The 27695-nt window shown below is 42.8% G+C and overlaps 1 protein-coding gene across 1 annotated transcript in view; it reads left to right on the top strand.

The window, feature by feature from the left end:
* The first annotated feature begins 3006 nt into the window (after window positions 1-3006).
* Window positions 3007-27695, top strand: part of MAPRE2 (microtubule associated protein RP/EB family member 2) — a 105886-nt gene continuing 81197 nt past the window's right edge. Inside the window, exon 1 of the mRNA XM_062570391.1 lies at window positions 3007-3074. The gene's annotated coding sequence lies outside the window, so the exon portion shown is untranslated. The remainder of the gene's footprint in view (window positions 3075-27695) is intronic.

Below are 27695 nucleotides of genomic sequence, written 5' to 3'. Positions count from 1 at the left end.
AGAAAGCCTTTAGCAATAAATTATACCGAGATTATATCTTGTAACCTAGCTGCAACTGTTCCATCAGTGAGCATAGATCAAGTGTAAAGAGCTCTTAGAAAATTCAAAGTCACAGTTTCGTCGTGCAGGGACTGCGTGGCTGAAGATGGATGTGCTCCCCTCATGCTCTGCAGTGGCAGGTGAATTATTAAACCCTCTGGAGTGCAGTGGTCTTTCCGACTCCGGGGGCAGCCCTGCCCAGGTCGCTGCTCTACCTTTCCGTGCTTCTGTTGCTGTGGCTGAGGGAAAGTCATGACACAAGTGTGTTGCGTTGCCCTCTGTTGATTTGCAGTCATTTTCTGATTTTTAAATGCTAAATAGGAAACCAGATATGAGTCTAAGAATGAATTTAATTGTGAAATAACAGACAGGCATCTGTTTTTGAGATGAGACTAATGTTCATTCTTTAAACAGCTTTGGAAGGTAAAGCAAGTTTGTTAGCACACCCAGCCTTTAGCTGCTGCCTCCAAAATAGTCAGTGGAAAACTACAAGTGAGTTAAACAAAAGAAACAATTTAGTTCAGCCTGCTAGAAACTTTTAAATTGATCCAGCCAGGTTTGCATGGCAGAGGGGCTGGAGAATTTATGTGATCCAGCATCCTGTCAATCTGCTGTAGAGGGACTACAACAAAAAAATAGCTGTTTCTGCAGCAATAGCCCTTATGCCACTCCTAGCGTCTTTGTAGGATGGAAACAGAGAGTTTCTGAGGGAAGGAAATCAAAGCTAGGATGCCTAAAGGACGGACAGGCTTAGGGTTAATGCAGAGCGTAAATCCACATCCCAGGGCCTTCGTGGACCTCAGCATCAGGCTGTAACTGTAAACAGCCTCATTTCCGAGCGCTCGGTACCTGAAGGCTCTGACAGATGATCCCCACCAGATTAAGGTGCTTCAGCTAAGGAAATTACGGATTGGCCCGCGCTGCCCACCGTGATCTAGCGTGAGCCCCGCTCCATCAGCAGCGCGCACAAGAGCACCTGGCTGTAGCTGGGACTGGACACAGCATCATACGTGTGACCGCCACTACGGTGGGGGAAGCCTGAGCAGCGGGGAGGGACAAGCCAGTGATGACCTGCTGTCTGCTGTATGGCAGGTCTCCTCATGGGCATTTAAGACTGGACATAGTCAGAAGTGGAAGGATGTTTTTAACCTTGACTCTTCACCAATCTGTTCTGCAGCCTCCCTTCTATATACAGTGAAGATAACTGAATTCCTCCACCTTTCAGGCACACACCAAAGATAAAATCATACGACAGGAACTCATACGTGGCTGTGGTAAGTCCCAAAGAAGACCATACAAAAATAGCATATCTTTTGATCTTAAAGCTCTATTAAATGCAGCCTGCGTGCAATGTTCTGTGGGCACAGAAACAGATTTCTTGTCACTACTATATGAAGTGAAAAGATTAGGAAGAAATTAGCAGACTTCAGAAGCTGCCGAAAAGATCAGGAAATCCTTCTGACTTTGAATGTCAGGTTTTTGAAGGACTGGCTACTCTGTGTTGCCGGAGAAAGCTTTTTCCCTCCAAGTGGTGTCTGTGAGCTGTGAGAAGCACCAGAGCTCATGTGCATACCCAAGTACGCTTGGCCTCCAGACCAAGTTTCACAGCTGGTCGTTTCAGCAGAAAGAGGCAGCTCATAGGCTCATTTGCGGTGCTGGGGCTTCCACTAATGGCACGGTACCACCTGGCTTCTACCGCAAAACCCCCAACTACCATGAGTAGGATTTGGAGCCCTACTCTGCACCCTGCAGAGGGAGGGCCCAGCGCCACTTACTAACCTCTCTGTGCTTCTGCTTTGATCCACCTCCCAAAGCTGGGGATGGTGGCAAGGTTGGAGCCCCTATGGCTGTCTTCTGCTCTCCGTTTCCAGGCTGCCCTTTCCCTTGGTAATATGGGATCTATTTCCCTCCGTAATATGGGAACTGCTGCACCGTGCAGGCAGTAACTGAGTCCCTGGAGGGGAAGGGGATGGTGAAGAGCGGAGAGGCCTGTGAACCTACACAACAGAGGAAAAAAGGGGTCCTGTAAATATTGGGGAAGGATTTGGTTACCCAGTCCTGCTCAGTAGGAAATTGCATTATCTCCTCTAATACACATAATGCACTAGCAAGTTTAAAATATAGGGTTTCGGCAAATTCAGGCTATTTATTTCATAGCCTGGAAGGCTTTTTTCCCCTCTATATTTAATTATTTCTTCATTTAAACTTGTTCTAATCTAACACTAGGTTGTATTAGAAGGGGAGAGAATGATCTGCAGTTTCTCTTTTTCCCCAAGCTCTTCACAAAAATAGGAAAAACATCCTACATAAAGATTGCCTGTCCCCAGCATTTACAGTTACACAACACAGAGCTTAGAAACATAAACTACTAGAGCAAACGTGGGATAAACTACTAGAGCACACGTGGGCAGAACTTGACTAACAGTCCATCTGCGGAGCACTGAGTCTCTGCAGACAGGGCCCTGACAGCTTCCTCAGGCAATCTCACTTTCCGGGAGCAGGTGGGCTGATTTTGAAGAGGATGAGGGGGGAAAAAAGTGGGAAAAAAAATGAAGGAAAAAAAAAAAAAAAAAACAAGAAAAAGGTGGTGGACAATTTTGTACGAGTTTGATGGAAAACAGCCGCTCGTTTGGCTGATCCTGCGCCCCGCACCGGGGCAAAAAGCGGGCGGGCGCAGGCGCGCGGGGAGCGCGGCCGCGGGCCCGGCGCAGCAGGAGCGGCGCGGGCGGCCGCTTCCCTCCGCACGGAGCCCGCAGCCGGGGCAGCCGCGGGGCTGCGGCCGCGGCGGTGGCCTCGGGGCTCCTCCTTTGCGGCTTGCAGCAGCAGCGCCGGGCCGGGCCGGGCCGGGCCGCGCCCCCAGCGCCGGCGGCGGCGGGGCCCCGCGGTGCCGGCGCGGTTCACGTGGCGGCGGCGGGGCGGAGCGGCGGCGGCGGGGCGGGCGGCGGCGGCGGCGGCGGCGGCGTCGGGGCGGGCTGACAAAGCCGCGCTGCCAGCGGCGGGCGGGAGAAAGGAAAAGCGGCGGCAGCGGCGAGCAGGTGGGTGAGGCGAGCGCCCGCCCGCGGGGCGGCCTGTGCCGTGCCGTGCCGTGCCGTGCCGTGCCGTGCCGTGCCGTGCCGGGCCGGGCCGGGCCGGGCCGGGCCGGGCCGTGCCACGCTGGCACCGGGCGGCACAGCCTTGGCGGGGCGGGCGCGGCGGTGCCCGGTAGCGCCGTCGGCGGAGCCGCCCGCCGCGGGCCGGGCTGCCCCGGGCCCCGCGTCCCTCCGGGCGCTGCCGCAGCCGCGGCGGGCGGGCGCGGACGGGACTCCAGAAACCTCCGGTGTCGCCGGCGTCACCTGCGGCTCCGACGGGGCTGAGCGGGGGGGTGAGGCGGCTGCTGTCATCTGGCCACAGGCGGGAAGAGGAAAGGGCAGTTCTTTGCAGGGGCAGGCGACAGGCCAGCGCGGAGAACCGCTTGACCCGAGCCCCGTCCCGCGGTAGTTAGCCAGGAGCACTGGGAAACGCTTGCATGAGTACTTGCATCTGGGATCAGTTACGTGTTTGGGGGGCTTAAGGGCTGCGATACGTGTTTGTTTGTTTTTGAGAACTAAACAGTCGGGAGACGGGCAAGTTGTTGGCTGTTTCTGTCATGAGTTTTGCTAGAAGTGGGAAGGCGCTTTGCTGCATGCGTTCAACATGCGGCAGGACCTTTCAGTTTGCATGTTGCGACTGTGTTGGAAGTGTCCGAGGCAGCTTGTGCCCTTTGGGTAACGGAGGGGTGAAGGGAGCTTTCGTTCAGTGTGCTGTGTAGCAGGAAAGCTCGGTGATGAATAAATCGCATTCCGGAGAATACACCTAAAAGCCTGATGAATCAGCATGCTGCATCCCCTGACCGAGCGTAGCAACCGCTGCAAAGAAGGATGCAGCAGTACGCAGAGATGTTAACGCCTGCTGAAGCTGCAAGCGTTATGCAGAACAGTGATGCATGTGAGGTCGGTTTAAAAAAAATAATAAATCACCATCATGTTTTTCATTCAAATGGTGTCGTCTGACAAGTCGAACAAACAGCCCTCTGGTGCTTTCTATGGTGAATGAGTTATAGTCCTTTTCGTACTTTACTTGCTTCCCAAAGGGATATTTATTTTTTATCTCTGGCTCTAAACTATGTAGCACATGAAAGGTGGCTAACAGTATAAGCTCATAACTTAAAGTTGTGAGAAATCCAAAGGAGTAAATAGAGTGAAGACTTTTTAAAAAGAAATTCTGGTGCAGTTTTGCTGTGTTTTAAGAGAAATAAATACTGAGATGATATTTCACAAACTGAATAGCAGAACAAAGTGTTTCATCATACAGCTAAAATGGCTTATTTTGTAAGACTCACATGTTCTTTTACAAAATCCTATCTTTTGAAGTAAAGCGAACTGTTTAATAACGTCTATACCAAACTGTCGCAGGGTAATCTGTTTTAGTCAGGGTTCTGACTTTTTCAGTGAAGCGCAATAGCATCTGCCTTTAGCTATTGAACAGGAAGTGTTTAAAAGAATCATTAGTTTCTTGGATTTTCTTTTGTTTTGAAATATTTGGTACTTTTCTACACAGGCGTCTTGAGCCATTTCTTATTCAGCAGTGGTATGAATGAGCAGCTGTGTGCGTTGCCATGCCAGCTGCCCAGGTCGTGGGCTGGATTCTCTCGTGCTCGCTCCACCACTTTTCCGGAGACACAGGGACTCCTCCTTTAATCCTTGCTTAGGTCACACGACCACACATGTTCAGTGGGTCTTCATCTAAAGAGAGCGGAAAAGTGTCTTGGTCATCTCACAGAGGACTGTCCACAACCACTGCTGAGATTCAATGACTGCTTATTAGTACAGCCCTTAGGTGAAAATCGTCCCCAAAGTGATTGAGGGAGAGGAGAAGTGCAGGTTACGACCACCTAACGTGCCCAGGCTGCATCTTGTGCAGTGTTTGAATTGCAGAAAGCTCTGTATCTTCCTAAAACATACAATATTTAATATATTTCTACTGGGATGGTGAAGTACCTGGTAGAGATAGCTGACTAAGATGCTATATAATCTATGGAAATGCAACGAAGAACTTCAGAAATAACTAGGAGTTTATAAATTTGACGTGTATTGAGGGCAAGTGTGGTTCCTTTCAATCTGCCTCAAATTCAGCATACAGAATCCATTAGCTACTTTAGCTCAACAAGGAGAAAACGATCGGTTTAGTAAGAGGGGTGGAGGGAGTCAAGGACTGCAGCATACAGGGCAATTAACATCTTGTGGGTTTGGTGTCTATTTATGAGATACCTACGCCTTTGGATATGTTTCAAAGACAGAAAAATGTGACTGTTTTTCTGTGACCTCACTTTGTGGGGTGTGCCATGGTAATATGGTGTAAGTTGGCCAACTGCCTGAGCAAATTATATCAGATGCAGAATATGGTCTGCTGGTTGAGATGTCTTTTACTTATTTAAATATTTTGGCAATTGGCCCCTTATCATGTATTTGCTGCTCAAGGTTAAGTCTTTTGTAGAGTCTCTCTCCCACAGATAGGGAACAGGGACTCTTGTGCTGTGGCTTTTACTCCTCAATCAGGAGAAATTTCCTGTCTGCCAAGGCAGCAAAACCAGGTTGCTCAAAAGGACAGAGTCTTTATTACTGGTTCTCCAAACTATGCTGAAAATATCCTAGGCATTGGCAATCCTAACTGGTAGTGCGGGGCTAGATTAGGTGTTTCAGCCCTACGTTTCTGTCATGTCATGGTAAAGTCTTGGTTGTCTGATATTTTAAATCTAAGTCCTCTATCTAACCACACAATTCTCAGTCAGATTTTTTTTCCTTTCAGCTATTACAACTCCAATCAGTCTCAGTTATTTATCATTTCCTCTTCTGGCTAATTTGAAATATTGTCCAGATATTTTTTCTGTGTTATTTCTTGACTATTCCTCCAAATACCAGTGAAATATTTGGAGCAGTCACTTACAAATCAAACAAAACCCCTCCAAAAAAGCCCATAAGCTGATGATCACTAGAATTTCTCCATGGTTAATCTTTCTTATATTTTTTTTAGGGCCTTCAAAATTGCCATAACTTTTGCTAAAACATATAATTCTCATTTATTTTAAAACAATCTTTATCCCAGCCATTTTTCTTCTAAATCTTGAAACACTGAAAACTTAGCACAGTCAATGTAAAATAGATAGCCTAATTTCAGAAGAGGGGAAAACATTAGACTAACACAATTAGGTGAGTGGAATGCATTTTTTCCCTTAGGCACATCTGGAAAGTGGTACTATATCATGTTAAAACTGTAAGCTCTTGCCTCGGAAAGAATTGGGCTGGGCCAGTGTTGCATGAGACGTGGAAAGAAAAATGCAGATCTTCCCCTGGTGCTGGTGAGCGTGTTGATAGCATTGCTCTGAGTCACTGATGACCCAAGGTCCAACCACTGCATGCGTGATGGCACATGCAGTGGTTGGGTGAGGCTTACCCATGATCCTGAACCTCCCAGTGCTTTTTATATATGTGTATGGATATATACATGTGTGTGTGTATATCCCCATATATATCTATATATATGGATATACACCCATGTATATATGTGTATATATATATATATATATATATATGCATATAGATGGATATACACACACACTCTCAGTGTTTTTGTCTACCTCATTTGGGGATAGTTACAGCTGCCTATGTGAATTTATTGCAGCTTCTGTTGCAAGAAACCTTGCAGGTTTGACTTCTTGCCCTTGAAAAGGTGGGGTCATTTGGGGACCCCGCATACAGCTGAAGCATCCTTATCATCACAGGGTCCTGCTGGAGCCTCCCTGCTGACAGTCCCTACTATGTTGGGCTCCAGGAAAAGTGGACTTAATGACTGAATTTTGACAGAGCAATGGGTGTTTTCTAAGGAGAAACTGTGGGGTTTGCCTGTCTGTAGGAAAGGTGGGTGGGAAGTGAAGATACCTCAAACAAGATACTGTTTTCAAGGGAACTGAAAGACTCTTCACAGGCTGTAATGAAAAAGCAGTGATTTATCTGCCTTTGGGAGAGTCAGGTGAGGAAAAGGGGACTGGCAGGGGGACTAAGGAGAGGAGAGGAGAACACAAAACTCGAACTGCAGGGAAAGGATCCACACCATAACAAGAATGCCCTAGGAAAGCTGTCAAGACAAGCATTTGTCATATGAGTATTTAAAGAAGCAGCAGACTACGAGGGCAGGGCTGCTTTAATTGCATCAGTCCCCTGTGAGCTGAACTGCAATCCCTGAGCACCGTCACAAGACGGGTACAGTTAAGGGGTGGGTTTCTGGGGGGCTGCCCAGCACTAGCTGGCTGCCATCCTCTATTTTTACTGTGACCATGTCTAAGAAGCATATGAGAAAGGCCAAAGGAAAGCAACCCTGCAGTCTGGTAAGTCCCAGAGCAGAGCAAGAATAGGGTTTCAAGTGGGGCAAGCAAACTCAAATTTGATCAGCCTGCTCTGCAGAGGGACCATTACTCCACAGTGATGTGGTAAAGGTGCCTGATGGTGCTGAAGAAGAGGGGAAGGGGTGATAGAGAAAATGAAAACATGGCAAAGTTTGCGGAAGAGCTTTGACTGATCACCTCATCAGTCCCAGAATCTCCCAGGTTTTGTGTGAGGGTGGCTTACATTCATCCCATTCCCCTCCAGTGACCCTAAATGACCCTAGATTTCAAATTTGTCCTTTTTAAAGTTTAGGAAGTGTTTTAATGCTTAATGTCTTAATGCTTAAGAGCCTGATCTCCCAGTCACTTTTGAGAATGGCTGACCATATAAATTTCTACTCTATAGGAAGAAGTCAATAGTATTTCTTCAACAGGACAATTTCAGACAATGAGTACATAACTTAGTCAAATTTTTCAGTGACTTCTTTTTCCATTAAGGGATAAAATTAGAAGGGCACTAACACTCAGTAGTGTATTATACACATAAATGACAAGCTTTCAGGTGGATTTAATTACCAATGCCAAACTAAGACCACATAAAGATAATAATTTGCCAGAAAATACAAAGCTTGCATAGGTTTGACAGATGAAAAAGGAGGAAGGATATAATGTGCAGGTTATCAGAAATAAGCTTTAGACACTTAAGCTGTTCTAATCTAGTAAATCTCTTTGTAGATTTGATAGAATTGTTAAAGTCAATATGGGAAAAATCTGTCTCTGATTTCACTGCATAGTTTGGCTGTGCAACATTGAATGTGAAATGGCTAAGTATCTTCTCAGGCTACTCCTTCCAAAGGAATGTTATTAAAACATACTTTGATTTAGTAATTATTTTATTTCCCAATTAATACTACATTGACTATAGTATTAACAGTCTTCAGACAGTTTGAATTGCACTGAAAGAGTAAAGGGTGTCAAGTTTTCTCAAAGGAAAACAATATATTTTTCTTGGCTTTACAGTATGAACTTTCAGCCTAAATAGAAGTGCTGTGACTAAGCTCATTCCTGAAGCTTCCATTGCAATATGGCATTTGAAAGTAACCTTGGATGTCATGACTCATCTCTTCTCTGAGAATGCCGCTTCCCTTGAAAAACTCATGATTCTCGATCCAAGAAAATTTGCACATCAGAGGCAAAGATCCAAACTAAGAGACAATACTGGCTGAGGCAATAGATGAATACCTCTCCTGATTTCCACCAGATTCTTGAATTCTTCATCTCTGATATTAGTTAAGAACATGTTGTCCTTCAAGACTATCTTCAAATGTGAATATTGTTTGGCAGTGCTTTGGTCTTGTGGATTTTGATAGCCAGTTAAATACATTTCTGAATATCTGCAAATGCTGCCTGCTTTGCTTAATAAAATTGGAAATATTGCATTGGAAAATGGTATGCACACACCATTAGTATTAATAGAAGGTGTACATATTGATAGAAGTATACAGACAAAAGGAGAAGAGGTGACATTTGTAATGAAGATAATCACAGAAGGAGTGGAGAGCTCCTATCTTATCAGGGTTACTGCTTAAACTCTGACTACTAGACTGCACCATCGGAGATCTGATACTCCATACAGCATTATGTGCACAGGGGTTCCCCTGGTGCTCCATGTCTGGGCAGCTATGGAGTCCTTGTGCATCATATCCTACTGATGCAGCTGCATTTCACAGCAACAGATTAGGCTGCAGGTCTGTTATAAAGCTGCACAATACCAGTTATTCCCAAACAATCAGATAGTAAAAAACCTTACAGAAATGAAGTGCTTGAAACATATAGACTAAGCCTCAAGGAATTTCATTTATTCTTTATCATAGCTTTTACATCTTTTTTTTTTTTTTCAAATCAAATGATCAATATTCACTGCAATATTTTTTTATAGTCAGTCCTATTCCACTTCATACCCTTAACTCTCCTTCCCTTCATTGTCAACCATAATCATGAGAAATACTTACAAAACAAGCACTAAGTTTAGAGATACAAGAGACTGTGGATGCTGGCAATTGCTTGTGAAGATCTTTAGGCCTCATTAGCAAGTCACAGGAAATTTGGTAGGAATATGCATTTCTGTAGTGGAAGCAAAGATTGCAAAGTGCCACTGAAAAGGTCTGGGGAATGTCAGAAGAAAAACTGCATTTGCCGAAGTTCTGAATAGTAGTTCTAGGTTCACAGCCTCTTGGAAGGCTTTTGAAGTGCAGATTAAATAATTCCAGATGATGAAAAAAATTGTTGAGAAAACAAAAGGTTTGAGCCATTCCTGGGTTTTTTTGCCTTGAAGGAACCCTGCAGCCGTTTACTCGTGCCTCTTCGGCATCCTCTTTCCGTACTCTCTTCTTTGTCATACAAGCCCTCTTATGAAAGCTTTCACATTCTTTATCTGTTTCTCTTCCTCTTAGCTACTTCCTGACTAAACCACTTCCTATTGTCAGTAATTTTGTCTGCTTATTTTTTCCTTCCTTACCTCCACCTTAGCTCAGGGGACGAGCAGCTTCTTTTCATCTCTAATTTGTACCTTCCTCGTGTGGGTTCCTGCTTACGACTTGCCCTGATGCTTTTAAACTGACTGTTTAAACCTCTCCTCCACCAGGCAGAGAGTCTTGGCCGCAGTCTGTGGATGTTGCTCGCTGCTTGACAGCGAACACTTGTTCTCCAGGCCAACCATGTGTTCAGCAGGAGAGGAAAGGCACCGGGAAAGGACACAAAGGAGCTTTTCAGTTTAGCCTTACTCTATCCATGCAGTGAAGCCTGAAAATGCCATCCTTTACCAAGAAGAGGGAGAATCAACTTCAGGAGCATTTTTGGCTCCTGAACTCGGTATCAAACCAAGCTATTTCCCTGAACTTTAGGTGCCAGTAGCTAGACTAATTCTGTGCTTTAAACACTGATGCCTTACTAAGAGCAGATTTCTTGGAGCCTTCCTTGCTCAGAAAAGCAAATGTGTTTTTAAGCCTTGCCTTTGCGTGGTAATAGCTGGCAAAAGCAAGGTGACTTTGTTAGTGTTGGGTTTTACTGAAGCGCCTCCTCAGTGAGGATTAGCCTGAGGAGTCTTGCTTGTAGCTTTGTAACTACTTCTCATTTCAGCTGCTAAAGTATGGTCCAGCCAACTGAGCTTTAGCAATTGCCTGTGGTTATGATCACCAAAAGTGTGATCGCTCTTACATTAGGGTGATAATAAATTAGATGTAGTAGAGAGTGCAGGTGTACCCCTACCATTGTAAGAGGCATTGGTGATACTCAGCAAATACATTTTTTTCCCCATATTCAGAGACTACTAGGAATGAACCTCAGGCACTGAGCACTTTCGCTCTTGATTTAGTTGCTAGCTGCTGCAGATCAGACCATACTCAGTTCCACTATTTCATGTTTTAGTATTAGACTGTAGTTTCTACCAGCTAAAACAGCAGATCACTTAGAAGTTAAAAAGCTTCTGGTGTCTTCACAGCCCCAAATTTCTAAACAGAGCTCAGTTTTAAGTCCTAGCCTATTGTGTGTGTCAGTATGCAATTAGCTGCATTGAGCACAACGCGCTAGTCCTTGTACCCTGCTTACTGGCTTTGCCCATCTCCTGGGATATTGCTCCAACGTTCACCTGCACCGCTGGATTTCCCCGCACCCACCCTCTACATGGGGAACATCAATTCAAAATAAGTGAGAATTCAGCCAAGTATGACTTAACTTGTTTTGTCAATAATTGAAGTGGATGGAGAAGAAGCCTTCTCACAGAAGGCAAGTCTGCTAGAGAACCTCATAGCGGTAGGAAAGAAAATGAACTCTCATATATCTCTCACAACTGTGTATTTAGGTAAAACTGACTTTTGTTTTCTTTTTTTCCCCCACTCTTGCATGGTTTAGTTTGTGAGCTCCTCAGGATGATGTCTTTTACTCCCAGAATCATCAGACTTTCTCTAAAAGGTGAAATGGTCTTACTGCCATTGGAGTATTGCCGATTTTTTTTATTCACCTATGGCAGAACACCAGATTGCAGACTTTCAGCCACAGACAGAGATGTAGGCATCTGTCCTTTAAATGTAGATCTCGAAGTAGAAGTACAACAGCAAAGAAAGGTGACTGCTGTAGTTTATTAGGCAAAATTTATTGTTGCAATAAGTTTTTTTTTTTTTTTTTTTTTCTCCTGACAAAATCTGACATTTGGCAGGAAGGGCAAGAGAAACACAGACAGTATTAAGCACAGCTTTAATATCATTGTAGAAATTTCATATGGACACATAATCTAAAGACCAGTTAACATTTACAGACAAACATGGGCTGGTTTTGTCAGAAGGGATGCATGTTCTTCTTACAATCCTATTAAAGTTAAGATTTGGCCAAAGTTACTAATTCTCAAGTAAGTATCTCATCTCTTCATATCAAGATGGAACATCCACTTAAACTTAAATACAGGAAATGTTGGGCATAATAGCTATTACTTGCACAGATCTTGTTAACAAGAACATAATCTCCTAATCACTCCCTTGAAAGCCAACCCAGATGATAGAAGCATAGTTGGATTCCTGCCAAACAGCTCAAGAAACTCTGATTTCACACCCAAGTTCTTGCAGGAGTGTCAGGATAACCTCAAGTATTCAGTGAAAAAACAAATAAAGCACTCTGCATTTATAGTTCCTTATACTTGAGTTTATGAATACAGAAACTATCAGTTGAGATAGTACAAAAGCTTGAGAAAGAAACAGAATTGCAGGCATCTTAATCTGTTTATATTACACACCAAAGCAATATATAACTGTCCAAGCAATACTGACTCAGTGGTATCATCACAGTCATCTCCCCATCCCTTGGATTTAGACCTTGAGAAAACAGAAAGTTGACTTTTTAAAAGATGTACTTACACGACAAAGGAACAGAAAGTAGTTTTTAGTGGTGGTGTTTCCCTCATAGCCAGGGCACATGTATGATTCAATGAGGCTTGCAGATGGCTTTGATCTTACATCACTTTCATGATGTAAGTTATGAAAACAGGAGCCTTTGGTGGTGGTGGAGGCTCTTGCTATACTGTGGTGATGTGAGGACTGATTGTTGCAAATTCATGGATGTGTTTAGTTTTCAATATAATGCATCACTAATGTAAATAATACTAAAAGTATTTTACTATAGCAGCACTCTTAAAAAGAAAACAAACAAGCAAGTTCACCTGCTAAATGTTTCTGTTGTAGGAGATGCAAATATTAGAGAAAAGGTGTATTTTCTTTATCTATGTTTTTTCCACTGACTTGTAAATCTATCAACAAGTTCCCTGCAATTTTTTTCCTAGTAAACAAAGTATATGATAAGTTGTCAAAATTAATGATCATGTTGCTTGAAAAGTTTTTTTATAGGCTATCCAAATTTCTGGGTGGGATGAAGGGTGGAGCTAGCCATTTAGCTACACCCATGGTGAGGTTTATAAAGGAAGTTTTCTAGGGGAGCTCCTCACTGTCAGTCTATAGCAACTGTCAGTTTTATTTTGTTACCATGTCAAGGCTTCAGAAGGGCTCCCATGGTGGGGATGATTCTCTAAATACATCTTTGAAACAACGAGGTAAGGTAAGTAATGGAGTCTACTTTACTACTTTGGTTCCTTTTTATACATGCTGTTTCTGTACCATAGAGCTGCGTGATAAATTAAAGGTCTGTATTTTTTTCTGCCATATATAATTGGAGTCTTATTCCCTATAGTTTTGTCTTCCTGTAATGCTAATTCAAATGGAGGGGAAAAAAAGCAACCACAAAAAAAAAAAAAAAAAAAAAAACAAAAAAACAAAAAAACAAAAAACAAAAAACAAAAAAACCAACTTATTAGAGTTTGGAGAGTATTGGAGTATTTGTTACAGGCTGATCAGGTCTTGAAGACTGATGACTTTGAGGGCTAATTTGCAGCACTTGTCCACAATATATAGGTTATTGTGATTGTTAGAATTATACTGCTTTTCCTTAGCCATGCCAATATTAATTTCTCAAGCATACAAATAAAATAAATGCTGTACTTAATTGCATAATTGCTGTGGCTTAGTCATGACTCTTTGATACACCCAGGAATCCTGCCATAATTTTTGAGTTATTCTGTATTGCAGTTTCCTTATGTAGACCTACACATAACCACCTGCAAATTACTCAGTTTAGAATAGGCCTCTTGAGTTGCTGTGCATTTTCCCTGAATGAGATGAGGGACTATGAAAGTCTGTGTGCTATTGCATGTGCATGTTTGTATAATAGTTTTGTTTAAACTCAACTCTTTTTTAGCTACCTTACAGTGTGTTGGTGACCTGGTTGCCTCTTGGAGGGGGCTGCAAAGCTGAGTGTTGTCTGGGGTAATTCTCTTCCCCATGTCAGCTACCTTGCTATGTGCTGCACATGCTCTGTAGACTCCCAACTGGAGTCTTCCCTAAGGCAAAGCCTAACCTTTTTTTATGTGTAAAGCTTTCTTTTGTCTCCTTGGATAGCAAGAACAGGCACCTGTAGGGAGAAGTAATGGCAGTAGCTTGCAGGGGTAAGGCTGAGTGGATCACAAGGTGGCTTTTGCTTCCCAGTTGCCTATATGCTGGTGCCTCCAGTGCTCACCTGTACCTTTCTAAATGTGTGTCCTTAAAGACAAGCAAGCACTGAACTGATCTATTTGCAGCTGCCAAAATATTCTGTGTGCCCAGAAAGCATGCATCCCTCTTCAGTTCTGCTTATGGCTCCTGACTCTCCCTGTAGATATGAGGCGAAAAGTCTCACTGTGAAGGTTAGTTATAGGACATCTCCCTGTGCTCCCTAGAGGAGTGTTCAACCCAACGGAAAAATCCTCCAGTGCCACAAAATGGCGAGCACTAACAAACGTTGCTGTGCACCTTTATGTAAGATTTTAGGTACAGGTAATGTGCAATTTGTTCTTGTTTGAGGGGACTCAACCGGGAAAGCTCACTCTTGACCCCAGTGGTGAAATACTTTCTCCATTCCCAGGCTCACATCCCTGTCATTTCATGACCTTCTCCAACCTTCCTAGCCACTGGCACCAGCCATCATTTATTATAACAAAATTCAGCTCAGATTATTTCTAGAAAAATTGGTTGTCTTGCTTGTGTTCTGCTGCCAGCTGTGCTTATGTTACAGGGATATGTTGAAGAAAGTTTGCACTTTTTTGAACATGTGAAAGCAGGTAAGTTTGATTTCAGTGCGCTCATCTGTTACTAGATGCTGGTATTAGAGAAGCAGCTGAACCTCAGTCCTTTTTCTCAGAGCTTTTAATTTCACTGTAAGATAACAGAGATTTGGACAGACAGGCCCATATCAGTTTACAAGATGTCCAGAAAAAAAGTTGTAATCATTAACTGAAATCAAATACATAGTACTAAGCAGTGATCACAACAACCCAGGGTGTGCAACCTGGATATGTCAAGGATGCTGCTAAAAGATAGCTATCATTACACTAGCTACCTAGCTCTGGGCCTTTTGTAGGTGCTGATGGTAAAGAAGAATTGTGAGGAACCGAAGAAGATGGGATGAACCTTGAAAATACTTTTTAGGAGCTTCTTTCAAGAGCTGGGAAAATGAAAGAACATCTAGACTTCTTTTGAAAACTTAATAATCAGCCACAGAGACAAGTATCTTAAAGTGGGTGGAGAAAAGAGTTAATTTTTATCTCTAAATGACTAGATCAGAGAAGAATAATATATGTTTTTTTCCGTGATATTCAATTTAGAAAGTGTAGAAGTTTTTTCATTCATTTCTCCCAAGACATGGGAAGCATTTGAAGGCAGAGGCTTGTTTTCCAGTTATTTTGCAAAGCATACTACTATTATCACTGGGTACTACAAAAACAACCAAAGTCATGGTTTTCATAAAAACAGTGGTGTAGGGCGCGTTTCCTTTTTCAAGCAGAACTGTGAATTTATGTAGCTATGGCTGACTGACAGCCTTTTGGGCAAGATGGAGCAGTGTGAACTGGAGAGGCTCGCTGAGTATTTTGACTTTGTGCAATTAGTAGGCAAGAGAAATAATTGCGTCTTGACTGTGGTGTTTGAATAGCCACATTTTCCTCCTTGATAATGTTGTGGCTTTTCTTTGGGGTTTCTTAAGCATCCTACAAGTTCAACATTGACTTAACTTCAACAGTGCCGTCATTTCTGCTTTCTACCATCTGTTCTTACTGATAAGTAACAAACTCTGGCTGTACTGGATTGCAGCAAGAGGAGTCTCTCTTGACAACATAGCAGTCTCACGCAAGGGAGTTCCCTTGACTTTATCCTGCACCATACTTCCGATATCTTGACATGCTGCAGTTAAATGCATTGCACTTAAAAATACCAATGAACACTTAAGTGCTTTGTAAACTGGTAGAGAGCAAACTGTTCAGAAATATTTACTGTTATTTTTTGTTTTATTAATCAGTACAGTAAATGGGAGGTAAAGAAGAGGAAAATACTTTCAATACTGGCAGATAATCTTTTTGTTCTTGGGTAACTTTGAGGAGGGATGGTTTTTCAGAAGCAGGGAGAAAGTTTGAACTCTTTCAAGTGGGTAATGTGGAATTGCTTTTTTTTTTTTTTTTTTTTAACATCAATGCATACCTTAACTTGTGTTTGCCCCCTTCTCTAAGCAGGGGTTAAACAGATTCAGTCATTTTGTGACTTGAAAAGCAGTATTCATGGAGTAAAATTAACGTAGTTCTAACTTTAGCCTCCTATTCTATAGGAATGATTTAAGGGACAGTGATCTATGATAGATTACTTACTATATTTGATAAATTTTTAGAATATTATTTTTGAGTAGCCAAATCATTTTCCTCTCCATATTTTTATTTTTTAAGCCACAGTTGTACTAAATGCAGAGAGTCTGCAAAGGTGACCTCTTGGTGGTGAGGGAGATGTCCAATGAAAATCCTTCAGTAACTTATTTCTTCAAAGTAGTATATGAAGAGTGATGTTGAAATCTGGTTAACACTCTGATGTGGTTTTCTACTAGACCCTTTGGGTTTAAATACTCTTGCTACAGAAGATTCAAGCAAAAAATGTCAGCGTATTTGGGTGGATGCTAAAATGGACTTTTCATCTGGATTGTCCCTCCTTATTCATGCATGGCAGTGCGGGAGCGTTCAGAGCTGAGCTGGGGCTGCTTGCAGGCAGGCATGAGGGTCTTGGTGGTGGTGATGGGTGCTCAGGGAGGAGCTTACTACATTTTAGATTTACATACCCCGAGGGATTCAACTTTGGTTTGTTTAGATTTTTTGATTCCTGAAATCAGAAGGGTTTTACAGATCCTAATATCACTCTGGTTTGTTCAACATGACTGGATTTCCTTAAATAACATTTTTCCTCAGAGCAGGGTTGTCAGAGGAAAGTGCAGGCTGGCCTCTACTATCATCTTTTAGCTTTTAGTCAAACAAAATTACTGAGTTTAAATAGTGTGCCTCCTGTAGACATCAACTCTTGCAGTGTTCTTGTCTACCTGAGACATTCAAATAAGCAACAATTCCCATCGCAGTGCAGAAGTCTGAAGTTCAGCTTTGTGTTTTGTAAATGCTGAAACAGGAGTTGCAAACGATGCTCTACAGCTAGTTCAGTGACCGTGGAGATTCTCCTTAGAAAACTGAGATCTAAAGGGATGTTTTATTTATGGCTGCATATAAAATAACATGCCAGGAAAGAAATATAACTGCCAGTCAAATGTCACTTGACCTGAGACTGCAATAGTGAAGTGTATCTGTCAAGTGCTTGAAGGCCACATGAGTTAAAGGATGTGATTAGCATCCTCCATATGACTCTAGAATGATGTATTGTCTCTGCTGCAGTAATAATCTTTTGTTGTGATACAGGGACCACAAGCAACACACAAACATGTTACAAAACCAGACAGAGAAACACTATGATGGGCTTGTCAAATGACAGGGAAACTTGTTGTGCAGCTGTGGCGCCGATCAACAAGAAATGTTTGTCTGACCGATGGCAGTGATATCCTTTGTGTCCTCTGAAAGGAACGCGTGGCTGCTGGTACAGTTTCTGTCCATTAAAGCACTGGGGCACAGAGGAGCTGGCTGGCAGGAATGCTGCTTTGTTATGGCGTTCTTTAGGAGTTAGTGTAAAAAAACCATCAGACTTGTGTTCTTCTGACAGTGAAGATTTTATTCAAGGTTTTGTTTTGCTCAGTGAGATACAATAAGATGTAAAGAAAATGTAGAGGTTATTCTTCAGCATAAATGCATCCATTTAAATCCCCTAAGACAGTGGTGTAAGGCCTCTGTATTTCCTGTATATGGCCCCTGAGGAATATGGTGTTATCTGGGAAGGTTTTCATAATGACCTGTTTACATTTGATAACTGAGTTTTAAAACTTGAAGTTGCAGTAGAAGTTAACTCAGAGCAATGTCCCGAGTAAAGCAGAATGGCATTTCTGTCTCTCGCACAGCTTTGCAGCATATGCATGCTGCTGTCATCTATTCAAAGCACGAAGGCTCATCCTGAAACGTGCTGGTGAGCCTGCTTGGAGTAATCGATGGGAGCTGGGAACTAGCCTGTGTGCATGCAAAGCTCTCCAGCAAGGCCTGGAGCTTGCGCAGGCTCTGAGGGGAAGCTGCCTGCTCTCTTCTAGTGTGTGTGAGCACATATGGAGTTTTAGAGGCTTCTAGTCTACAATACTTTTTTTTTTTTTTTTGAAACAAAAGATGTTAGAACAAAAAGCACTTTCCAATAGGTGACAGACCTGGTAGGTGAGATTAATGGATAATATATACCTTCCCTGCCCTGCAGTAGGGTCTTTCCCTCCCACGTTTTCTAGTTTTCTAGTGGCATCTGAAGTTGAAGCAATCTTGCACTGCCCTAGGATCCCTAGAAAAGTTTCTTTCTGTTTCTCCTGGGGCTTGCCTGGTTCTGTTCCCTGGCAGGAGCCTGGTTCTTCTTGCAGGCATCCCTTGACATCTGCTTGCACAGCAGACTGACCACAGGGTTGTTTTGCTAAAAGCTTGTCCCACCACAGCATCTCATAGATGAGAGTACCCAGGTGGTCCCAGTGAGGCTGCTGACCTCTCTTCTTCCCTGTCCTCCTTCCTCCCAGAGGCACTCACCTGCCTCAGTGCATGGGGGCCAGGACTGCCTGGGTGGTTTTGCTCTCTGCTGCCTGACCATCCCCCTGTTTTAAAAGAAAGAACTGTTTTTCTACTATTTAGTGTCCTTTGTGTTGGCTGTCACAAATGCTTTGACAGGGCAAAATGGCATGTCGTGGCATGGAGGGTCATTAGATGAGTAGTCACCATTTTATGATGTTTCATTAAGTGCTTTAAAATCTAAGCAACAATCAAATATCGCTCTGTGTGTGTATGTGTGTTTGAAAGAGAACATAAAAGCTCCCTTTTGAGTCGGATCCTCTCACAGTGCCACTGGATGCCTTTCCATAGGCATCAAGCAGAGACAGGCATACGTGTCCTGGACTCCGAGTGCCAGAATGTGTGGCTTTATTCCAACTTGCCAAGTCAACTGTAAAATAAGCAGCAAGTTGTGTTTCTGAACTCATTGCATTCTTAGTGTCAGAAAATTGCTACACTGGCTTGCACATTCTATTTACTGCTTTGCCTGTGTAGGATAGCAGGAAAAAACACAGCATTTCAAAACAGAATAGGTTATAAGGACCTGTACTGATTAAAGAAAGGAGAAATATTTCTGGGAGTAAAACTAGTGCACTTTAAAATGTAACGATACCTCACTGTTAAAATTGGGGCAGCTTCAGTTATATTATTCTTTACAAATCTTGTCTGTCAAAATATATTATCCTGGAAATTAAACTTCAGCTTCTATTTGTCATCCAAAAGGAGGAGCAAAGATGAACACTGACACTCTTTATGGATACAGAAGTTTTGAGAAGCTGACAAATGACACTGAGGAAGAAGAGAATAACACTGAAGTAAAATGATGTGCTAGTACTCTCAACGAGCATAAGGCATTTAGTTTGCTTGATAAGCTGCCAAGCATTGTCATTTGGGTGTTGCAAAGACTTCCAGCTGTCTGCATACATGAACTATGTGGGTGAATTAGAATTTGTCCATGTGACCCTCTGTCCAAAGAGACCCTGTCTAATCTTGTTAATTCACGCACAAGTGCAGCTTGTAGCAATCTTCTAATAATCTCTTTGGCCAGCACAGCGTTTTTCTGAGCATCCTATCCTATGCTTAAATCGAAGGACTGTGTTTGTGGAGCCACGGCATCACTCTCCTCTCACCTGCTCACAAGGCTCCAGTTTGCTGTGGGAGATGCTGCCTTGTTCTGCTGACAGAAGGTGTGGTGGGTTCTGACCAGGAATGAGAGGGTGTTAAGGGTGTCTGAGCAGAGCACAGCAGTGTCTGAGATGGAGCCTGCAGGGAAATCAGTCTTCTGGAAAAGTGTAGGTTGAGCCTTACTTGTTAACTCACTTAGCAAAAATGTAAGCTGGGTACCAAAAAGGAAGAAAAATTGGAGTTATACCATAAGCACACATAAACTGTTAATAGGATTGCACAAGTAAGACCTGCTTTTGGATAATGTTGGATGGCTTCAGCTGTGGATGTTGTTAACTCTTCATTTGTTGAACAAGTTATGCTAATTCACCTTGGGCATGTTCACTAATACCACATTACAGGGACTTCCTATAGGTAACTAATTTTACTGAAAATAAAATGGTTTTAAGTGAGTATATGTTTGGGAAGTTGGGATCTCATTTGCAGCAGTTATATCCTCAAAATGCACACTTTTTATCTACTATTTATTAAAGTGGTTGTGGAAAAAAACGTTTAATAATAGCCATTCTGGGCACCTTAGGTGCAAAGAGTTTGCTGAGTTTCTGCAAACCAGGAGATGTGCCAAGCTTTCAGACTCAGCTGAAGGACACCGTGGTGCCTCCATATAAAATTAGCTGCTAGGAGGTTACCACATTAAGGCACGAGGTACAAAAATCTTAGTTGCCCTACTCTGAGTCTGCAGTCTGAGAAAGCTTGTTTAGCAACATTAACAGGGGCTTGGTTGTCTAGGACAGGTTGCATGTGCCCAAGAAGAAACGGCAAGATTGATTCTTCAACACAGTTTGCTGAGCTAGCAGGTTTATGAAGAGGGAGACTGCTGTTTATGTTCAGACATATGGGGTTTCCCGTTTAGATTAGGTCAGACAGATACCTAAGCTTTATTGTCAAGTTCTCCATCGAACAGTAATGATCAAAAAGCTCCTGGAGCTTTATCACCCTGTCTAAACTACAAGACTGTCTTCTTGCTGTGAAAAATTGCCAGTAGAGAAGTTAGGTCAACTAAAGAGGAAATAATGTGCATGTAAATGATAAATTAGTCCAAAGTATCTGTTTCTTTGGTCAAGTGGTGTCATTTCTTGCTTAACTTTGACATCAAACTGAAACAGAATAAGCATCTAGGAAAGACGGTATACACAGTTTTAAGTGTTGCTAGTGTTGCTATTTCTTTCACTATTTAAATAAGTTTTTACTGCTTCTCCAAATCAGTGCTTGCAGGCAGTAAGCTGAAGGAAAAAAGCTTTCCAGAGCAGCACACTGAGGAAATTTGCATTCACCCTAACACTATAGAATCCTTTTGATTTTTTTTTTTTTCTCCTGAGCATGTGTCACATCTCAATCACAGAATGGTTGAGGTAGGAAGGGACCTCTGGAGATCATCTAGCCCAACCTCCCTGCTTAAGCAGGGTCACCTAGACCATGTTAGACAGGGTTGCATCCAGGCAGGCCTTAAATATCTCCACAGAAGGAGACTCCACAACCTCTCTGGGCAACCTGCGCCAGTGCCCTGTCACTCTCACAGGGAAGAAATTCTCCCTCACAGTCAGGCAGAACTTCCTGTGGTTCTCTTTGTGCCTGTTGCCTCTTGTCCTGTCACATGGGACAACTGAAAAGAGTCTGGCCCCATCCCCTTGACACCCTCCCTTCAGGTACTTGTACACATTGATCAGATCCCCCCCTCAGGCTTCTCTTCCCCAGGCTGAAGAGGCCCAGCTCTCGCAGCCGTTCCTCATGGGGCAGGTGCTCCAGCCCTCTGATCATCTTTGTAGCCCTACGCTGGACTCTCTCCAGTAGCTCCATGTCTCTCTTGTCCTGGGGAGCCCAGAACTGGACACAGGACTCGAGATGAGGCCTCCCCAGGGCTGAGTAGAGGGGCAGGATCAGCTCCCTCCACCTGCTGGCAACAGTCTTCCCAATGCAGCCTAGGAGACCATTGGCTTTCTTGACCACGAGGGCACATTGCTGGCTCATGATTGACTTGCCATCCACCAGCACTCCCAGGTCCTTCTCTGCAGAGCTGCTTTCCAGCAGATCAGCTCCTAGCCTATAGTGGTACACAGGCTTATTTCTCCCTAGGTGCAGGACCCTGCACTTGCCCTTGTTGAATGCATGTGTCTTGAAATTAGTGCACTGGTCTGTTATTTATGGCTTTTTGTCTGCAGAACAAAGTTAATAACGATAACTCCTGTGAATTTCACTCTCCTGCTGCTTGGATGAAATACTGCAGCGCAGGAAAGCAGCCACAGAGCTGCAAACTTGGTAAAAATCAGATATAAACTATCCTTTCAGAACACAACAATGTTAATTTGAGAGACTGAAGTTTGACAGACAACCTTTAGAACCTCCTCCCATATTACTTGCTTTAATTGCATATCAAAAATAAACTAAGTGAGATAAGATATCATTCTTGCCTCACAGGTTGGAATGTTTTCCTTCAACTTGATGCTCACAAGCTGTGATCCAGTGGTGATGTTATTTTAATTGAAGGAGTGAAACGTATCAGGCCACTTTCAAATGTAGTCTTGCTTTGAAGAGCCTCATTAGGAGGTTCCTCATTTCCTTTAGCATAAAATAGACACACCTTTCTATTTTCCAGCTCTACAAACAGTCAAGATCCAGAAAGCTACGTTGGTTCAATAATTCCTGTGTCAGATACACAATTTCTGCTATTTCAGCTGTATAAATTATTTGTATGGGGTCAATACCATAATACTAGTGTCCTCAGTTTTCACAGCAATAGAAATCTGTCCCTGATTGGCAGGGAGAAAACTAAAACATAGACTTCCCAAAAATTCTGACTACCTGGCTGTGCTTATGTTGTTGGGAGCACTTGACTTGTCCACTGATTATATAATGAAAAGGATGGAAACAGGGTTTGGCACTTGGGGGACGCCAATCCCATTGTGGAGCTATGAATAATTGACTTCTTCATGCCACCTAGGAAAAATGACTGGTTAGTCACAATTAGGTGAATAAGAGGGAAACGTGCTCTAACGTCTTGGCTTGTGTTTTATGGCCCAGAGCAAGTGTGGTGAACTATGCAGTGCAACAGAGATATGCTACGCCCTTAAATGTATCTTTCTGTCACGTAAGCATCCTATCTAATTGGAGGTTCTCGGTTACTTTTCTATAAAATGTAGCCCTATCTCCTTCAGTAGGCCTGTACATCTATAATTGATTTTAAGTAACCTATTATATTTGTATAAAAGAGGAGTCCAAGAACTCTTAAACTATTTCACCAGTCCCATAAAAAACAAAGTTTTTTTTTTAAGCTTGGGAATTAAAATTGAAGTATAAAATTTTAGCTATTTTGCCACCTAGACACTCCACAGATACTGCAGTCTACCTTTACATCCTTGTGAGTTAATCTCTCTCTCTCTCTCTCTCTCTCTCTCTCTCTCTCTCTCTCTCTCTTTGTAGTTGTTGTTGTTGTTGTTGTTGTTCAGGGACCAGGCAGAGAAAGACGTGCCAGAGTTGGTGAAAGGACTGAGATATCTAAAGTGTCAATTCAGTATCTTAACTGAGTCTGTCTCCTGGGTAAGACATGTGCAGCTGATGAGCAGGCTGTAGTTATGGTACTTCTACATGGAGTCATAGAACAATACAGGTTAGAAGAGGCCTCCAGATGGTCTGGTCCAGCCCCTGGTCAAAGCAGCCTTAGATAGATCAGGTTGCTCAGGGGCTTGTTGAGCTCTGAATATCTCAAAGAATAAAGACTCCACCTTGCTGGATCTCGTTCCAGTGTTCAACTGCCCTCATGGTGAAAATGCTTTTCCTAACACGTAATCAGGTTCTGCCCTGTTGAAACTTGCCTGTTGCCTGCTGCACTGTCAACATGTGCTTCTGAGAAGAGCATGACTCCATCTTCTCTACACCCATTAGGTAACTGCAGGCTTCATTGAGTTCCCCCTCTGACCTGTTCTTCTCCAGGCTGAACAAAACCAATGCTCTCAGCTTCTTCTTGTGCATCATCATGTACTGCAGCCACTTACGCATCTTGGTTTACTGGACTGGGCTCCAGCATGTCCATCTTTAAGGTACTGGGGAGTCAGAAACCAGACACAAGTACGCCCCCATGCAGTCTCACAAATGCTGCGTATGGGGGAAACTGCTGGCCACATTCCTGCAAACACAGCTCAGTAAGGAGTTGTCCTCCTCTACTGCAAGATCACACTGATGTTCAGCTTGTTGTCCATCAAGACCCCCAGATTCATGTAAAGTTGCTCTCTAGCTAGCTGGCATGTAACCTGTGCTGTTCAATAGGGTCACTCCATCCCAGGGACAAGAATTTGCATACTTGCTTTCCAGGATTACACTTGCCTCTTTCCTGGTATGAAATAGGCACAGTAATTGAATGTTGGTGTTCTAGAGACTTTTTTTTAATTAAAAATTGAATTATGTAGCTTTGCAGAAATCAGTTCTTCTTACTGGTTTGTAGGCTCCACAACTTGCAGACTTGGCCAACTTCTGCTTGCTGAGTGAAGTTTTAGAACAGAAGTTTGGCAGGAGCCTTTATCGCTTTCTCTGTGGACATCTAACTGATTTTTGCAGAATATTCTCTGAATATGCTTATTTCTCTTCAATTACTGTAAAGGAGATCTGAAAAAGAAATCTCACAATAGAAGAGGATTCAGGCCATCTAATCTTAGGACTGAGTTACCTGCCTTTTTCTAGGGCATATGTGTGTGGATTACAGTGGTGGGTAATACTTAAATGCATTTTTTTTTTTTTTTTTTTTTTGCTTAGCTTAAATGTCTGGTTTTTAACACAATTTATTTTAACACAATTTATTTGCCTAATATTTTGCTGGTCCTAAATCTGGTACAATTTAGATGTGTCAAAGAGTTCCAGAAGTCCAAAAGTTTACTGTAGCTGCCTGTATAACACCTCCTATGAGAATTGTTTTTGGGCACTTTCAACTATGCTTGTTGTGTAGAAATGTGCAGCATGCTCATCTTGAAAGATGTTAACTTTGGTAATTCAAGATACTGTTATTACTGTTATGCCATCAGGGCTCCTGAGGTTAAACTCTAGATTTTGCTGTCTCGAAAGAACTTCAGAAAATACCTCAGATTAGAACACAGAAAATACTTTTTTTTACCTCTGAATATATACTTTTATGCTTTTTCCTCAACTTCTTTTTTTTTTTTTTTTTAGTTGCTGATTAGCCTATAAAAATTCAGCCACAAAATTCAGCCTAAAGCTTAGCATGGGAAGCTGTAAATGGTACTGGAAACTGTTAATACCCTGGACTAAAGCAGTTGCTGCTGGCTCTTACTCCTTCCCTGTTGAACAACGGGGAAAATGATATGTGTCATGCTGTAACCCTATGTTAGCCCACTAGTCTCCAGGCTGTGTCCTAACAGCAGCGCAGGGGTGCATTCAAAGCTTGATATTGCAGTCTAGTGAGTGGCGCTTTCCCTGCACCGTTCGTAGTCGGCAGTGGCGGGTGGCGAGTTCTGTGCTCCCGGGAGGGCATGCTGCTGCCACAGTGTGCCAGCCCAAGCGTTGGCGGGGCCACGCCAGGCTCTGATGCAGGCAACGGCTTTTTTTTTTTTTTTTTTTTTTTTTTTAAGAAAACTGCAAGAAAACATGATGGCAAGAATATCATAAGCCAGTATTTTTGCTGATTTCTTCATAATGTGAAATCTTAGGGTCAGTGCTGGCTTTTCTTGCCCCAATGTGAAACATGTGCACCACTACTGCATGACTTTGTTTGCAAAGAGGAAAGTATTCAGAAGAAGTGTGAAGCAATTCTAGCTCATGACAAAAGGCAGAAAACCGATGAGCTTTGTTCATTCCTCATGCGTCCTGGAAGATGCTGTATTGCCTTCCAGAAAAATTCACTGAAATGCATGATAAATTGGTATGTGCAGAAGAGCCTCAATAGTACACTGCAGTCAAATGTGCAAGAGACAGATAGATGCTTAACAAAACTGATCATGTGTTGGTTGTAGAAGCCAACAGATGTAAGCACTGACAATGCGAGTAGAAGAAATTTTTAATTAGTGTGATAGACATTTGAAAGGCACATGTCAATAGCTCAACCAAAGTTTAATAAAAAAAAATAGAAGAGGATGTCTCAAATCACTGATGAAAGATTGTTTGCTCAAAAGGGAGCAAAGAAGAAATTTTTCCAGTGGAAGCGGAGCTAAGTATAATGTGGCAGCCTGCTGCTAAATAAAAGGAATGATAGATATGTTCTCATCTGTTTTTCCCATTAGGTCTGCCACCTACTGCTTGATATACTGGTTTAGCGTTGTTTGTTTATGCCAAAAAAAAAAAAAAAAAAAAAAAAAGGCTTGCCAGATTTGTCATACCAGCTCTAATGTCAGATGACCTGAGCTCTGTTACACCCTTTCCCAGTTGGAAGATAATGACTGTGTGTGCAAGGTCCAAGTCAGGAAGGCAGGTGAGGTATCTGCCAACAGGAGTAGGACAGGTTGGCTGCCACAAGGACGCAGATGTCACACTGTTGCTGGCTGCAGCTTTGAACGCTGTGTTCAAAGGCACTCGCATCTTGGGAACTCCCGTTTATAAAATGTTGAGGAAGGAGGGGAGAGGGCAGCAGAAATGAGATGAGCTGGTTTACTGCTCCATAGGGAGAAAATCTAGCAGCTAAGCAAGCAAAGCAGAAGACGTCTTCCTGGGAAATGGTATGCAGGCTACTGGGTCGTTAAGGAGAAGGCACCTGGATTTTCTTTATCTGAGAAAGTGCAAAAAAAGATTGGTTGCTTTATTGATGAGAAGGAGGGAACAGGGTTTTAGAGGCATCTTTTTTCTTGCCAACCTATGACTGGAAATTGGGGCAGTGGTGGGGAAGCAGAACCCCTGGAACAACGCCGGGTTGGAATGGCAAAGGCAACCGTAGTCCACTGCGCTGTTGTGTGCTCACTAGCAGCTCTTTGCTGCTATGTTGCTGCTGACCGCCTTCCCTGTGAAGTGTTCAGAGTTAAACTAGGGCAGTTTTCATGTTTTTTGAAGGTGAAGACGGTACTAAACTCAACTCTGTTATTTGATTTATTTGCTTTGTGCCTGGGTTGGAGTACCTCAGCACATAGCTGCAGAGCCCGAACTGACTCAGTCAAGAAACCACAAATAAGTGCAGAGGAGTACACAAGAACTGTCAGACAGCATGGGGCTGGGCTGTTGGTTACCAGCATGTTGAGGTATCTTCCCACCTGTTAAGGTTTAATTCATGCACAGGTCATAAAAAACAGCATTTTTTTTTCCTTTGACACTGGGAGCTTTAGAATTAATCTTTCAGTTCATCTTTACAAAAGGAAAGGGGATTTAAACAGTGATATACATTGTTTTCTGGCTTATACTCTGAGTTTGCCTATTTCTGCAATTTGTCAAGCTATTTTCCACTCACTAAATGCCTGGACAGCAGCCACAGCTGGTTTACTTGAATTCTTTCGGTTGCTAAAAATAAGTTGATTCTGAAGCTTTTTTTTTTCCCCTCCTGTAACTGTTGAGGATATTTGAATAGGTGTCTATCAGCTTATATTACGAATTGTTTTTAGGAATTACATCATGCGGCATCACATTTCCAGTGCTCAGGGTGGTGGGGGGAAAGGAAGCATCCAGGCCACTGAAACACAGGAGCAGAACATGGGGCTCTGCGACTGCGAGGAAAATGCCAGCTTCCTCAAACTATGTAAAATCCATTGACTGTGTGTTTTACAAATTAAATAGTACACATTTCACGTGATTTGAATTACTTTAGTATGATTCTGTCATAGTTTGTCCTCAATTCTTTAACAGCTGCATTTATAGTATGGCTTTATGGTGATGTGTTTCTAGAAGCTCTGGTGCCTTATTTTTGATCACTTTTGTTTTATTGTCTTTTGGCTTAGTTGCTTGGCTTTTGTCCTGCTTTCTCATAACCCTCTTGCCTAGCCCTTGGTTTATTTTTTTTCTCCCTTCTCCTTGGACAGTGTTTATTCTGACTGAAACTATCACTTA

This window comes from Rhea pennata, chromosome 2, assembly GCF_028389875.1.
Source record: "Rhea pennata isolate bPtePen1 chromosome 2, bPtePen1.pri, whole genome shotgun sequence".
Lineage (NCBI taxonomy): Eukaryota > Metazoa > Chordata > Aves > Rheiformes > Rheidae > Rhea > Rhea pennata.
This window is presented reverse-complemented; position numbering and strand designations above follow the sequence as displayed.